This window comes from Aquarana catesbeiana, linkage group LG04 (assembly GCF_042186555.1).
Source record: "Aquarana catesbeiana isolate 2022-GZ linkage group LG04, ASM4218655v1, whole genome shotgun sequence".
Classification (NCBI taxonomy): Eukaryota; Metazoa; Chordata; class Amphibia; order Anura; family Ranidae; genus Aquarana; species Aquarana catesbeiana.
In genome coordinates, this window is record NC_133327.1 from 40139236 (window position 1) to 40154156 (window position 14921).

The following is a 14921-nucleotide window of genomic DNA, read 5'->3' on the forward strand; positions in this document are numbered from 1 at the left end:
CATTTGGGTCTGGTGAGTGTGCATTGACATGTGGATATATTACAAAGGACATGTTTCTCCTCATATTATTTAATGGTTTAACACATGTCACTATATGATTGCACTATATGATTTTGATTTATGTATGTGAGGGTGCCTGGGCACTCCTGTGTATATCTGCAATGTAAGATCTAAGGCACTTCTGCCTCTGCCTGCTAGTCTCATGAGATTTGGAATGATATTTGGTGATGTCACTACTGTGCGGCTCACTGTTCTCCTTGCTGGAGGCTCTTACATGAGGAAGTAAAGCCCTGTGACTACCAAGATGGCCTTCTCCACATAAAGACACAGCGCAGAACAAGACATGGTAAGTCAGTAATAGGGAAATATCAGTTGCGGAGAGACCACAGGCAAAACTGGTGACTAGTCCTTCACTTCTTTAATCTTTACATGAATACAACAGTAACAACAAATGATGATATGTCATAATTCTCAATGAAGCATCTGAACACTCTTCAGACGCTACAATTTACATAGCAGCAGCTGCATCTGCTGTTGTGGCACAAAGTAAGTCCTGGCTGTCATTTTGAAAGCTGTGATTTCCAGACAATAGTGATGTGGAAGATCAGGGTGTATGGTTTATGCCCAAAGTAGCTGTTTAGGGCCTACTCAAAGTCGCCAAATGCTAACAGTTTACTTTTGCTTAATTTTCTTTGTGAGATATTGCTAACAGTGATGTAAGCTGAATCTATTTTTTATTTTGATTAGAAAGAGGAACAATGTTAATAAATTACTTTGTGTTTCAGTGCACACTTAATCTAGATGCGGGGGATTGCACAGATTTCATATGGTAATGGGGCGTTTGTGGCCCCTAATGCAGGGGTGAGGTCCAGCTCAGCTCCAGGAGGGGCCTGAAAGGTGAAGCGTTGTAGCAGTGTTGTAAAGAAGAGGAACAGCTCCATCTTAGCCAGTGTTTCCCCAGCACAGCTTCTTTTTCCTAAGAAAAAAAAATGTATCTGAATTATTAAAATCAAACACATAGCATCATTTGTAAATTAAATCCATATTAAGATAGGTGAGATAAGATTAAGATAGGTATACTGTACATGGGTTTTAAGTAGCATCCAAGTTCACCTACTTTTGACTGTGCTTGGTGCAGATGTATATATGACTGTTTTGTCTTAAAAGCATCTGAAAAAGGTGCATGTCCTATCTGGGTGCTTTTCACACATGAGCATATGTAGGTAGACTGAAGTTGGATCCAGGAAAGAGGATGATTTATTTTCCTTCCTAGTGGGATCTCTTAAATAGTTGGGGTGGAGCTTAGCTGAGGGAGTTAGCTGCCGGCCATTGAAAGAGAAGCCATGAGGGAGAACATCATTTAAGGAACAGAGACCCTAATCTTTCCTTCCCCCAAAGGGGGATCCCCTGAAGATGGGAACATAAGGCATAACTCCACACTAATAAAGAACTGCCTTATCAGAATGAAAGGCATGTTAATTGCATTGAGACTGTTTGCTATGAGGTTGAAGATGCATTTATTGCATTAATGGAACTGTGACTGTTGGGCCTCTGGCTGCTTCCTGTGTCAGAAGTGGGTTCAGTAACCTGAATGTGGGAAAAGCAACCCGATGGGCTGACGCAGAGCTCCAGACTGCTGCGCCTGTCAAATAAGCATGCACAACAGCCAGGAACTCTGCTCAGTGAGGCTAATCCTGCACTCTCATCAGGCTCAGCGTCACTGAGTAGCCTTGACCACTGTGCCTGCCTGTGTGACAGGCAAATCGGCTGGGCAGGGAGTTCAGTAATGCTGAGTCTGTGGTTTTACTGGGCTCAGTGCTACTTAGCTGCACTGAGAACAGAGTGTCCCATGGACACTCCAGCCTCAGTGCCACCCCCACAGTGCTTCCATGAGTGCTGTATGTGGCAGCCACTTTAACTGGCCTCATGGGAAGCAGGGCCCAGTTTCCACACTGCTCAGCAACATATTAATTCACCACTGTTGGAGCACTGCTTACAGGCTCAAGGAACACTAAAGGTGGTGGTTGGTAAAGATTATACAGCTGCTACTATAGTTGGGCTACTTTGAATGCACCCAGATTCCATTACTTGAAATTTTCTTGGTGGGCCTCCTGTCCATGTGGGCTTAAGGAAAATGTGCCTTTCTGCCCCTTTAATAAAGTGATTGAAAGCCACAGAGCTGATAAACAACAGATTATGATGTAAATTGGCTGACTAATCCATTTATTGGTAACCTGAATAAAGACAAAGATGTGAACCGGAATCTTAAAATGTATGTAAATGCTAACAATGACCTTGAAAGCCATTGAAAGTGTTTATATTATATTCTGTTCAGTAAATTAAAACATTTTGTATGATCTGTTACCAATAGAGAATGGAATGAATGCGTCATTCTTCTTAAAAAGGCCTTCTGTATCCAGAAAATGCTCTGGGTAAAACTCATAAGGTTTTTCAAAGTAGCCTTTGTCTCTTAGAGAAGAGGAGAGCAGTGGTATGACTGTGGTTCCCTGCAGGAAAAATAGTTACCAACTGGTTAGTATAGATATTATCCTTTGATATATATATATATATACTGTATTTATATATACAGTAGTAACGAATATGAACAAATTTTAAAAAGTTATAACAAAATTTTCAGATGTATTTCAGATGTATTTGGATGAATTAAGAAGATGGTTGTTAAAGAGCGGGTGGCCACCTTGTCCTTAACAATCATGACTCATCTGCTGTCAGCAGAATTTCCTGTTGTCAGTAGAATGTAAACAAAATAACATCTGGTTAAATTTATTATTTTTTTTAAATCATGGGGGGCCCTCAATCCATACCAGGCCCTTCAGCTCCGGTATGAATTTTGAAGTGAACTCCATGCCAATATTAAAAAAAAAAACACTGTGTGGGGTCTCCACCAAAATCCATATCAGATCTTTGGGTCTGATATGGATTTTAAGGGGAACACCACACCAAAATAAAAAAAAAAACTGTGTGGGATCTCCCCAAAATCCATACCAGACCCTTATACAAGCTTGCAGCCTGGCAGGCCAGAAAAGGGGGAGGGACAGCCAACCCCCCTCCCCTTTCTAAACCATAACAGGCCACCTACCCTCAACATGGGGGGTGCTCATTCATCAGAAAAAAGTTTGAAAAGTATAAAAAAAAAAAGTATTTATTTAAAAAAAAAAAAAAAATGCCCCCTGAAGTAGATCCAAGTTCAATCGCGATGAAAGCCGGCCACTGACCCACACTGAAAAAAAATCCTGCCGAACATGACTGCTCCCATGTCCTGTCACTGGCCAAATGACAGGTAAACATGGGGGCCCTCCTCTCCTGAAAATCACCCCCCTCCCATGTTGAGGGCATGTGACCTTGGATTGGTTCAGGAGAAGGGGGAACACTTGTTTGTCCCCCTATTCCTGGCCTGCTTGGATAAGGGTCTGGCATGGATTCGGGGGGGGGGGGGCACGCCATTTCTTTTTAATGCCGCTTGTATTGTTTACAATATGCCAACAGCAGAGAATCCTGCTGACAACAGATGAGCTATGGTTGTTAAGGACGCAGTGGCCGCCCCCTCCTTAACAACCAACACTATTTCTAATGAAACTAAGCAAATGCCGATAATGCAAATGAATTACAAAAAATTAATAGGTCCATTAATGCTTGCATCCGAAAACAAAACTATTAACTATTAAAAACAAAAAATTAATTAATGAATAGATCCGAAAACAAAACTAAACTAAACTTTCCAGTGTGCACATGTCTATTATGGGTGTGTTTATTCAGCAATAACATTATCAGTGCTTAATTTAACAAAATAATGCATACATTTTTAAGACAAACAAAGCTTATTTTTGGTAATATTGTTTTGCAAAAAAAATACTTTTTAAAAAAAATTGTAACAATTGTAACAAAACTAAAAAAACAGCAAAAAAAAAGCAATAGTTTGATCAATGGCAGTTAAAAATATTACAAAAAATTGTGTGGCTGTAGATAAAAAGTATATATTATTTTCAAAACAATGCTAAATTCATGTACTCTGGTGCAGAGCATTGCAAAGTTATTTACAAAACTATCTATCTATCTATCTATCTATCTATCTATCTATCTATCTATCTATCCTGTATATCTCACGTGGATGCTTTCATAGCTTAACGCCATTTAATAAAAGCATACATAAAAGAAATATACAATTCACAACACCTCATGCTGTCTCCTAGTTTCACCTTACTGGCCTTGTTTCGTGATTAGGATGTTAAGGTGAAACGTGCATTGTAGCGGAGCTATATGTGATGTCATCCCACACACAGAGCTGGGCTTTCATCAGGCTGAGCGGTGAAGCTCAAACTAATTGTGAATAAGCAATTGATCTTAAAGCGGTAGTAAAGCACTGCAAAAATAAAAAAAAAAGAAAGAAAAAAAAATAAAAACCTGCAAGACAATGCTATAATGTGCTAGTATGCATCGCACGTTTAGGAGATGTTCATTTTACCTGCAGGTATACCTTATTATAGGCTTACCTGTAGGTAAAAATAACAAAGTGGGGTTTACTACCGCTTTAATACTGGGAGACAGCACAGGGCATTGTGGGTTTCATTGCTTTTATGTATGTTAAACGGTGTTACACTATAAGGCTGGGTTCACACCTATGCGAATTGGATGCGGCTTCTCCACATCCAATTCGCATAGCAGGAGAATATGACTGCCTCTCTATGGAGGCGGTTCACATGTCTCATGTGGCTGCGGAGCGCACTGCACTGTGCGTCTTTGCCTCCGTTTCAGGGCCGAATTCAGGCAAAGATTCTACCCCGATTCATCCCTGAAATGCAAAACAGGGATGGACAGCATTGCTGCGCGATCCACGGCCGGATTAGGTGTGAACCTAGCCTAAAAGTTTAATTGCATTTTAACCAGGGGTCATGTCCTGGGAAAAAAAGTGTGGGAACTCACCCAAGATTCCCTCCCCACCTCAAAAATCAAAAAGTGTGTGTGTGTGTGTTTGTGTGTGCGCATATATATATATATATATATATATACACAGTGGGGACGGAAAGTATTCAGGCCCCTTAAATTTTTCACTCTTTGTTATATTGCAGTCATTTGCTAAAATCATTTAAGTTCATTTTTTTTACTCATTAATGTACACACAGCACCACATATTGACAGAAAAACACAGAATTGTTGACATTTTTGCAGATTTATTAAAAAAGAAAAACTGAAATATCACATGGTCCTAAGTATTCAGACCCTTTGCTGTGACACTCATATTTAACTCAGGTGCTGTCCATTTCTTCTGATCATCCTTGAGATGGTTCTACACCTTCGTTCGAGTCCAGCTCTGTTTGATTATACTGATTGGACTTGATTAGGAAAGCCACACACCTGTCTATATAAGACCTTACAGCTCACAGTGCATGTCAGAGCAAATGAGAATCATGAGGTTAAAGGAACAGCTGGAAGAGCTCAGAGACAGAATTGTGGCAAGGCACAGATCTGGCCAAGGTTACAAAAAAATTCTGCTGCACTTAAGGTTCCTAAGAGCACAGTGGCCTCCATAATCCTTAAATGGAAGACGTTTGGGACGACCAGAACCCTTCCTTGAGCTGGCCGTCCGGCCAAACTGAGTTATCATGGGAGAAGAGCTTTGGTGAGAGAGGTAAAGAAGAACCCAAAGATCACTGTGCCTGAGCTCCAGAGATGCAGTCAGGAGATGGGAGAAAATTGTAGAAAGTCAACCATCCCTGCAGCCCTCCACCAGTCTGGGCATTATGGCAGAGTGGCCGGACGGAAGCCTCTCCTCAGTGCAAGACACATGAAAGCCCGCATGGAGTTTGCTAAAAAAAACACCTGAAGGACTCCAAGATGGTGAGAAATAAGATTCTCTGGTCTGATGAGACCAAGATAGAACTTTTTGACCTTATTTCTAAGCGGTATGTATGGAGAAAACCAGGCACTGCTCATCACCTGTCCAATACAGTCACAACAGTGAAGCATGGTGGTGGCAGCATCATACTGTGGGGATGTTTTTCAGCTGCAGGGACAGGACGACTGGTTGCAATCGAGGGAAAGATGAATGCGGCCAAGTACAGGGATACCCTGAATGAAAACCTTCTCCAGAGTGCTCTGGACCTCAGACTGGGCCGAAAGTTTACCTTCCAACAAGACAATCACCCTAAGCACACAGCTAAAATAATGAAGAAGTGGCTTCACAACAACTCCGTGACTGTTCTTGAATGGCCCAGCCAGAGCCCTGACTTAAACCCAATTGAGCATCTCTGGAGAGACCTAAAAATGGCTGTCCACCAACATTTACCATCCAACCTGACAGAACTGGAGAGGATCTGCAAGGAGGAATGGCAGAGGATCCCCAAATCCAGGTGTGAAAAACTTGTTGCATCTTTCCCAAAAAGACTCATGGCTGTATTAGATCAAAAGGGTGCTTCTACTAAATACTGAGCAAAGGGTCTGAATACTTAGGACCATGTGATATTTCAGTTTTTCTTTTTTAATAAATCTGCAAAAATGTCAACAATTCTGTGTTTTTCTGTCAATATGGGGTGCTGTGTGTACATTTGTACATTAATGAGGAAAAAAATGAACTTAAATGATTTTAGCAAATGGCTGCAATATAACAAAGAGTAGGGTCTGAATACTTTCCGTCCCCACTGTAAATATATATATATATATATATATATATATAGTACTCCTTTAACAAATAAAGTGCAACATTTACTGTAAAGTGCCAGTTTATGAGGACACCTCCAAAATTCACATGCTTTAAACAAATAAATATAGAACAGATGTTACAAAATAATTTAACCTGTATGTTATACTAACAAAACAAAAAAAACGCCACTATGTGTGATGATGGTTCCCTCGCATGGAATTCCTAAAACAAGTTGCAATGACTGGGTGCTCCTTCTGCACCATGTCTCTATGCAGGGCCTTTCTGAGGTCTGGGGGCCCCTCTTGCACTATGTTTCTATGAAGGCTTCAATATGTGGGGCCCCTCCTGCCTCAGTGTCCGCACACATGTGTTGGTCTGTGCAGAGGAGTGAGGTCGGGAGTGCTGAGTGTGCCGGCATGGGGCCCCTCTCCTCAGGCTGCGTGTATTGATTGTGCAAAGTGGGGCCCAGGCCCCCGGGCCGCTCACTCCTCGGTGCCCATCAAATGCAGCCTGATCAGTGCCAATCAATGCAGCCTAATCAGTGCCCATTAATGCAGCCGGATCATAGACGCTATATGCGGGTTTTCTGACGTCAGTTCTGGTCTTTTGGAATGCAGGTTTGGAACACACGCTTTGGAATGGCGGTTTTATACGATCTGCTCCATACTTGATGCTTGTTTTAACCCTGTTTTTTGTAAGTACCCATCTTTTGTTTAAATAAACCCTTTTTTGATGGTACTTCACTATCAGTTCCTTTTTTTTTACTTCCATGTACGTGTATTGTCTGGCTGAAACCCTTCACCAACTAATCCTGGATCTGATGACCTGATCTCCTATTCACCATCTTAAAGACATCCATACCAAGCCTTTAGAGACCCAGTAGACTGAAAAGCTGGGGTTCATGTGGATCTGGTGAGTGGGGACACTTAAGGGGGTGTTGTGCACCTGAATTTTTTGAAGCACCTTTCTCCTCTTTACTTTGGATTGGAGCACTTTAAAGTCACCTGTTTTGGACTTTGTGTTGTTTTATTATTTATTTTTCATTTCACATTTATTTATTGTTTGCGAGCTCTATATTTATAATAATTTTTTTATTAGGAACAGATTGACAAACATATATACATATGCATATATGCACATGCACATAATGTAACCAATAAGTTGAACTTACCAGAAGATCCAGAGTCTATAACTCAATGTTCTAACATATTCATCCCAAAAAAGAGGACTCTCAGTTGTCTCGTGCTGAAAAAGTGAAACTTCCAGAATGAAATTTAAAAACTGGTAATAATCCTATATTAACAATAAATGAGAAAAGGAACAGTTCAGCAGTATACAATCCACTCCACCCTCAATCAGAAAGAGAGAGGATTGAAACAATACCAAACCTTTTCTTTACCTTAACAGGATGATGCCACACATATCTTTTCCTTCCAGTGTCAGGCTGCTGCAAAAATAGCAGGCTAAGGGGCCATTTTATGCCACCTCCACTTCCTCCAGGGTCCAATGCGCATGCACGAGCCACGCCGGAAGTGTCGTCACGTCTAGGCGCGATTAAAACAGCAGCGCCATGTTGGAAAATCTGCCCAGAGCAGGGAGTGGCTTAGCCGCTCAACTCCACCCAAGCTCTAATGGAAATTAGGGCAAAAGGGCAGAATCCTGCTATGGGGGCACGCTGAGCAAGTGGCCAATGGCGCCACCGCCAAATCACCCACAAGGGAGAACCTTCAAAGGGGATTGACGGTGACGCCCTGGGTGTCCATATGGTCACCTATCTCTAAATGAGTTACAAAAAAAATTATACAAAAATATACAAACATTATATCATATTTTAATATCAAATTAGGAAAAATTATTCTCCTTCACAGGCAAGAGAGAAATTAAATGGCTTAACGGAAGGGTTTGTAGCTGATGGACTCGTTCAGTCCAGGATGTTTTCCATTTTCCGCACGACCCAGTACTTGTACGTTTTCGAGCATGCTGTGGGAATTTAGTGGTTAAATGACTATGGACAAGTTTATCCCTGAGAGACTGAGACCTTCTACATGTAATTTGAGTATAGGGACTGACGTATTTGGAAACCACCTCGCCTGCTACTAGTAAATGCCAATATTTGTGAATAATATCCCTAACCTGCCAATGTTGCCCTGAGAAACAAGTTATTAAACAAACTTTTTGATCTACTATTTTGTTTTTTTTTGGCAAGGATTAGTATCTCTATTCCTCAAATTGGCCCGATGATAGGCCTTTTTAAGACATGATAGACTATAGCCTCTTGCTAATAGATGATTTTGTAAGGCCTTGGCCTGTCTCATATTCTTCCTGTCGACTGCAATTCCTTTTTAACCTAAGGTACTGGGTGTACGGTATGCTCGAAACTAAGGGTCTGGGGTGGGAACTGGTAGAATGGAGTATCGTGTTGCCTGCTGAGGGCATACAGAATAAAGAAGAGCCTATACTTCCATCATCATTGAGGAAAATCTGAATATCAAGAAAGCTTAAGCTCCTTTGGTCATAGTTCATTGTGAATTTTAAGTTTAAATCATTTAGTTTTAGGACTTCCAGGAAGGAAAATAATTCCTCCCTGGACCCTGTCCATATCACAAAAATATCATAGATGAATCTACGCCAAATAAGTACCTTGCTTAGGCTCTCCTGTAATTCCTCCCATGAAAAAATATATTGTTCCCATCCCCCTAGGTACAGGTTAGCATACGATGGGGCACAACCTGTCCCCATCGCAACCTCCTGCACCTGGAGGTTATGGGAGTGATTAAACAAAAATATGTTATTGGTCAGAATAAAACTGATTGAGTCCATCAGCTACAAACCCTTCCTTTAAGTCATTTAATTTCTCTTTTGCCTGTGAAGGAGAATTTTAAGACTGTGCATACTTAGGATAATTTTTCCTAATTTGATATTAAAAGATGATATAATGTTTGTATATTTTTGTATAATAGTTTTTTTAAACTCATTTATGCGTGGATTTGTAAAGCCTTTCAGATATCCCTTCCTTTAATATATATCCTTTCTCTGTCTAGGGAATTGTTCCTTAGATATCTGTCTCATATGTCAATAACAAATGTGTCTTACATGCTGGGGTTGTATTTCCCATGCTTGGCCACTAGATGGTGTTTTGTGTTTTTTTAAGAGGTTCATTGTTTGGAGATAGGTAACATATGGACGCCCAGGGCGTCACCGTCATTCCACTTTGAAGGTTCTCCTTTGTGGGTGATTTGGCGCTGTTGCCATTGGCCACTTGCTCAGCATGCCCCATAGCAGGATTCTGCCCTTTTGCCCTAATTTCCATTGGGGCTTGGGCGGAGTTGAGTGGACAAGGGCTGTGCAGCATGAAGCCACTCCCTGCTCTGGGCAGATTTTCCAACATGGCGCCGCTGTTTTCACCACGCCAAAATGTGAGGTCACTTCCAGCGTGGCTTGCGCAGTCACTATTCTTTGCATCCGCGCTTCCCTCTGCGTCATTGAACCCTGGAAGAAGTGGAGGGGGCATAAAAGGGCTCCTTAGCCTGCTATTTTTGCAGCGGCCTGACACTGGAAGGATGAGATATGTGTGGCATCATCCTGTGAAGGTAAAGAAAAGGTTTGGTATTGTTTTAATCCTCTCTCTTTCTAATTGAGGGTGGAGTGGATTGTATACTGCTGAACTGTTCCTCCTCTCATTTATTGTTAATATAGGATTATTACCAGTTTTTAAATTACATTCTGGAAGTTTCATTTTTTTCAACACGATACAACTGAAAGTCCTCCATTTTGGGATGAATATGTTAGAACATTGAGTTATAGACTCTGGATCTTCTGGTAAGTTCAACTTATTGGTTACATTATGTGTATGTGCATATATGCATATGTATACAGTATATGTTTGCCAATCTGTTCCTAATACCTACAGTACAAAGTGTGTGATAGCCTTTCAAATAATATATTCTGATATTCACAGACCCATTGCATTGAAGTTTCTCTGTCCCCCTCTGTGGTGCACCAGATAGCTCCAAATTATCATTGTCCTCTAGACAACTGAGCTATTAAACTTTATTGATAGGATATTTGTTATATCAGGTAGGTTCATGCTGAATTTGGCTTTCTGTTTCCATGAATGTAGGCATTGGAATTCGGTGAGTACGTTTCTTTAGGGGAGTGGAATCACAGACACACTGGTGTGGTGGATGGAATAGGAGAACCTCACATCGATTTTGGATTTCCTCTAAACACTTTATGGACTATTTTTGCTCTTTGAGAGTTTTCTGATGTGTTTATTGTTTGCATTGAGATGTTATATAATATACATCAATTTTGTATGTCTCAAATATATTGTTTTCAATTCATAGTGACCATACATGCAGTACCTATCTCCTGAGGAAGCCATTGTATGGTAAAACCACTACTCAAAATACCACCACTGCGCCTCAGGACAGACAGTCTATCTGGAAGCTGCCACTTTAAAAGAAGTCAAATGCAAACTGAATTTTAACCACTTGGTTTAAATGCGTTTTAGCCTAACATGAGAATGTAGGCATTAGAATTCGGTGAGTACTTTTCTTTAGGGGAGTGGAATCACAGACCCACTGGTGTGGTGGATGGAATAGGAGAACCTCACATCGATTTTGGATTTCCTCTAAACACTTTATGGACTATTACGCTCTTTGAGAGTTTTCTGATGTGTTTATTGTTTGCATTGAGATGTTATATAATATACATCAATTTTGTATGTCTCTAATATATTGTTTTCAATTCATAGTGACCATACATGCAGTACCTATCTCCTGAGGAAGCCATTATACGGTAAAACATGTAGAGCAAGAAAATACTGCTGTTCATCTACAATATGGTTACTGTATGGTGATACCCTGATGTTTTTATGTATAAATAAATTTGATATTTTTATATATCGGTTTGTTCCTGATCTATTTTTGGCATCCTAAAAATCCCATCATGCTCTTCCTATCTATGCGGTATAGTATAGCGGCCGCTGGAGGAGAAGGATTAAGGGAGGGGAGGATGGGCACGCCAGGAAGACACCCCCCAATGTGTGGTACTCGGGCAGACCGCCCCCTTCCCCCCCCCCGTTAGGACGGATGCCCTCTACTTGCCGCACACCCACACTGACTACCACAGACAGCTCACATACTTGAGGCCAGTCCTGCAGGAAGCGGTTGCTAATGGGAATGGCGTTCCTGCTGTGTAAAAAGTAATACAACATCGTTCCCATGCTTTCCTGCAGGACTCGAGCCCTAATTTTATCCCTATGCCAGCATCCATGTGAGAATAAAAGAAGAATTATGGTGATTGGCGGACTGGTCTGGCTGATGAGTAAAGAAGAACAATAGTGGTGGAACACCTTAGGAGAGATAAGTGGTGCAGACCCTGGAGAGCAAGAGGACTGAATATGCAAGTTGAGTAGTGAGGGAACCCTCCTGTGATCATAAGTGTGTTTTGACCCTAAACAGCAGTAGGTCTATATATCTAGTGAGTGGTTTGTGAAGGTTGAGGTTGCACACGGTGAATTAAGGCTTAAAGTGAAAAGTACAACAGTGGTTGTAAAGCACATGGGACACCAAGGCATTTTCTTGCATAAGGCACATTTTTTGGACTTTTTTTTACTGGTTTGATGTTTCATATTTAATCATATGGTTGAATGTATAAACTAAGGCTATTTTTACTTACAGTATTGAGCCCATAATTAGCACTTTTATGTATAACTGTTTACTTATTTTATATATAATTTTTTTTCTTCACTTTGCTGGGATTGTTTGTAGTTTGACTGAGCGCTGTATTTATATAACTTTCACTCCCTGTTGGTAATTTCAAGAAAAAACTCGCCACTACTCAAAATACCACCACTGCCCCTCAGGACAGACAGTCTATCTGGAAGCTGCCACTTTAAAAGAAGTCAAATGCAAACTGAATTTTAACCACTTGGTTTAAATGCGTTTTAGCCTAACATGAGAATGTAGGCATTGGAATTCGGTGAGTATGTTCCTTTAGGGGAGTGGAATCACAGACACACTGGTGTGGTGAATGGAATAGGAGAACCTCACATCGATTTTGGATTTCCGCTAAACACTTTATGGACTATTTTTTTATATATTTATTTATATATTATTTTGTCTTTTTGATTGATCAGTTTCACCGTTTTATCATCTCATTTCACTTGTCACAGGGTGTAATTTGAATTTATTTTTTGTTCAACATTTTATTTTAGTTACATTATATATTTTTTTATATTTATATTTAGTATCCTGTAGTCACATTTCACTTTAGGGTGATCAAACACCCACTTGAGCATATATTCAGCGCAACTATTTTTACTTTTTGTCATATATTTAATTTTCATTGACAAGTGGTTAAAATTCAGTTTGTATTTATATAACTTGTAAGAGACATATATACACTATATTACTAAAAGTATTGGAACACCTGCCTTTACACACACATAAACTTTAATGGCATCCCAGTCTTAGTCCGTAGGGTTCAATATTGAGTTGGCCCACCCTTTGCAGCTATAAAAGCTTCAACTTTTCTGGGAAGGCTGTCCACAAGGTTTAGGAGTGTGTCTCTTTTGGAATGTTTGACCATTCTTCGAGAAGCACATTCATGAGATCAGGCACTGATATGGACGAGAAGACCTGGCTCGCAGTCTCTGCTCTAATTCATCCCAAAGGTGATCTATAGGGTTGAGCTCAGGACTGGGGAGCAGTCAGGTTGGAACAGAAAGGGGCCAAACTGTTCCCACAAAGTTGAGAGCATGAAATTGTTCAAAATGTTTTGGTATGCTGACGCCTTAAGAGTTCCCTTCACTGGAACTAGGGGGCCAGCACAACCCCTGAAAAATAACCCCACATCATAATCCCCCCACCACCAAATGATTTGGACCAGTGCACAAAGCAAGGTCCATAAAGACATGGATGAGTGAATTTGGAGTGGGGGAACTTGACTGGCCAGCACATTGTCCTGACGTCAGCCCGATAAAACACCTTTGGAATGAATTAGAACGTAGACTTCGAGCCAGGCCTTCTCGTCCACATCAGTGCCTGATCTCACAAATGCGCTTATGGAAGAATGGTCAAACATTCCCATAGACACACTTCTAAACCTTGTGGACAGCCTCCCCAGAAGAGTTGAAGCTGTCATAACTGCAAAGGGTGGGCCAACTCAATATTGAACCCTACGGATTAAGACTGGGATGCCATTAAAGTTCATGTGCGTGTAAAGGCAGGCGTCTCAATACTTTTGGTAATATAGTGTAGCTTCTTCTACAAAAACCTCTACCTGCTAGCAACATTTTTTAATTGTATTTTAGTTTAGGTCTACATTACCATAGTCACTCACCTTTGGAATGAAATATCCTCTGAATGTGACATCTTGTGATGTTGCATGTGGAACATTTCCCGGTACGATATCACCATAGCGTAAGATCTCATGAATGACAGCATCAGTGTACGGCATTTGTTTCCGGTGCTCTAATTGAGGCTGGGCTGTGCCAATGACTCTTTCAATTTCATCTTGTACTTTTTCTGTTCAGAAGCAGATATAAAACAAATCAATTGTTAATATACATACGGCGTAGATATCTGTGGCAGTTTCCTTATATCTCTTAGGAAAGGTTTACTTCAGTTGGAACTATAAGCTTGAAGAATATAGCTAACAAATGCTGTATTGTCTTTTGCTAACACATACAGTGCCTTGAAAAAGTATTCATACCCCTTGACATTTTCTACATTTTGTCATATTACAACCAAAAACTTAAATGTATTTTATTGGGATCTTATGTGATAGACCAACACAAAGTGGCATATAATTGTTAAGTGGAAGGAAAATGATAAATGGCTTTCAACATTTTTTTTACGAATAAATATCTGAAAAGTGTGGCATGCATTTGTATTCAGCCCCCTTTATTCTGATACCCCTAACTAAAATCTAGTGGAACCAACTGCCTTAGGAAGTCACCTAATTAGTAAATAGAGTCCACTTGTGTGTAATTTAGTTTCAATACAAATACAGCTGTTCTGTGAAGCCCTCAGAGGTTTTTTAGAGAACCTTAGTGAACAAACAGCATCACCAAGGCCAAGGAACACACCAGACAGGTCAGGGATAAAGTTGTGGAGAAGTTTAAAGCAGGGTTAGGTTATAAAAAAATATCCCAAGCTTTGAACATCTCATGAAGCACTCTTCAATCCATCATTCAAAAATGGAAAAAGTATGGCTAAACTGAAAACCTACCAAGACATGACCGTCCACCTAAACT

The 14921-nt window shown here is 40.5% G+C and overlaps 1 pseudogene; it reads right to left on the reverse strand.

Moving 5' to 3' along the window:
* Positions 1 to 399: 399 nt before the first annotated feature.
* Positions 400 to 14921, reverse strand: part of LOC141139187 (cytochrome P450 2K4-like) — a 37680-nt pseudogene continuing 23158 nt past the window's right edge.